Source organism: Pygoscelis adeliae, unplaced genomic scaffold, assembly GCF_000699105.1.
Source record: "Pygoscelis adeliae isolate BGI_AS28 unplaced genomic scaffold, ASM69910v1 Scaffold373, whole genome shotgun sequence".
Classification (NCBI taxonomy): domain Eukaryota; kingdom Metazoa; phylum Chordata; class Aves; order Sphenisciformes; family Spheniscidae; genus Pygoscelis; species Pygoscelis adeliae.
Genome location: NW_008824370.1, coordinates 333,307 through 335,390, shown reverse-complemented (window position 1 = coordinate 335,390; position 2,084 = coordinate 333,307). Strand labels below are relative to the sequence as shown.

General features: G+C 56.6%; 1 protein-coding gene across 1 annotated transcript in view; it reads left to right on the top strand.

The window, feature by feature from the left end:
• Positions 1-2,084, top strand: part of SBF1 (SET binding factor 1) — a 40,509-nt gene that overhangs the window by 11,332 nt on the left and 27,093 nt on the right. The window lies entirely within an intron of this gene.

Here is a 2,084-nt window from a genome sequence, read left to right as displayed (position 1 = left end):
CAGGAATGTTTCGCTCAGCTGTATTCTGGTTCTGCTGTGCTGGGGTGAGCTGAGCAAGGCTGATTTGACTCATGGGCAGTCTAGCTCAGTGCACTGGCTATTGAGGAGCTGCTGCAGTGCACTGCTACGGCCAAGTGCTTGACTAGTGCAGGCAGTGCCTTCCCAAGTGCTTAAGAGTAGAAACAAAAAACCTCTGTGATTTGGAGCAGCTCAGCTCCTAGATCAGCTGAGAAGATCTTGCTGCTTTGCTTATAGCTACAGCTTGCCATGACTAGGCAGCTTGGTCTTGGCTCCTTGCTCCCTCCAGGAGGGAGTACTGAGTGGCTCAACCACCAGCTGGCTTACGTAGTCTCCGATCGATCTGTGCAAACAGTTGCCATGGTCTCCGCTCACTCCTGCATCAGGGAGGTCTTGCTCCTCCACTCAGGCCTGTCTGATTGCCCGGAGAGCTGCTCCAGAGCCAAGCGGTCACAGGCCATCTGTGGGAGCGGGGACGAGTCAGCTCTGGGGAGACGGGCCAAGCAAGGCTAACGTTTGCCAGCCGAGCAGCTTGGAGCTCTCTCCTCAAACCGCTGGCTTGTGCCTGTGCGTGGCCGGCATCTCTGATGGACAGGGCTCGAGGAGCAACAGCCTCGCTTGTGCCCAGAACTGAGGCCATCAAAGATAACCCTCCTGTTTTTCCCTCTGAGCCATGTGTTCCTCTAGCACTCCTCCTCCTGCTCAAGGAAGGCCAGCTGGGCTCAGGCTTGCTCATGTGAGCAGCAGATGGGTAAGGAAGGGCTAATTGAAGCTGACTTGGAGATGACAGAAGTGGAGAGAGCCCAGCTGGACCCTCTGGCAGGAGGCATTTGGAGACAGCAGCGTAACGCCCTGGAGCTCTTCTGCCATGCTAACACCTGGAACATAACCGTGGATGTGCACTTGTCTCCTGCAGGGGCTTCACTTTCAGCTGAGCTCCACTTCCCCCGGCAAAAATACCACCTAATTCTCTCGCACCCAGGCTGCACCCAAGCGGAGGAGCCTTTGCAAGGCTGGGGCAGCACTGCAGGTCCCTGGTGCCTAGAGACAGAGGTTTCTTCCACCGCTGCGGCCCATGACCCTGAGGGGAGGCTGCTGTCTTGAGCCCGTGTATCTGTGCAGGCTTCTTGAGGGGGTGCTTTCTGCCGGGCAGAAGTGGTGCCCCTTGGGCTGCCGTAATGGTCCACCATAGGTTTGGTGCTTCCTCTAATAAACCAGAGCGATGCAGGTCCTGGGAGGGCCCGGCAGTGGTCCTGGTATTTGCAGGAGAGGGCTGTATGGCCCTCGTATCCGAGTCCTCCGGAGAAGGAAGCAGGGTGCTGCCCACGCGCAGGGGGCTGTGACTGTCTGCCTTTTTCTGGCTGAGTGCGAGAGCAATAGCATTCCTTCAGGATCTGCCCAGATCTGTCTGACTCCATCTGGTTCCTCCCTGGTGGGACGTGTAAGCGGCAGTACGGGAGAGGAGAGGCTGTTCGGACCAGGGCGGCTCCTCAAGCTGCTGTGGCTCGCTGAACAGCGCTTTTTGGCACAATTATTCGTCACCTCCCAGTTCTTGCAGGATCGATCTGTGCTGTGGGAACAAGTAGTGTGCTACAGGGAGGACAGTTTGTTGGTGGCACTTTCCTTCCTGTGCTTTACCTGTTCTCCTGCTGCGTCCAAACGCTCTTTTCCAGTGTAGCAGCTATTGCTTTTGCTTTGTGTGTGTGTGTGCATCTCTCCTCTCCGAGAGTGCTGGTCCCTGCTTGTTGTTGGCCTCTGCCTGTGTTCGTCTTCCCTGTTGTCCTGCTGTCTTTGTGTGTTTCTAACTGACTGTGCTATCTCTGTCTGTCTCTATCTCAGCTTGACGTGGACGACGAAGCAGCGGTACGCACACATTTTCTTTCATTGGGTCTGTCTCCTCGTTAGCAACCTCTCTTTTATTGTTTTTGAGGGTGGCACACGCTGCAGCTGGTGCAGCGGTGGAGGCCCAGGCACTGTTCATCTCGGTCAGAGCACCCTCGGGTGTTCGTGCGTCTGCGTGTGTTGCACTGACGGGCAGCAGGGAACGTGTGCGTGGGCTCCTGGGA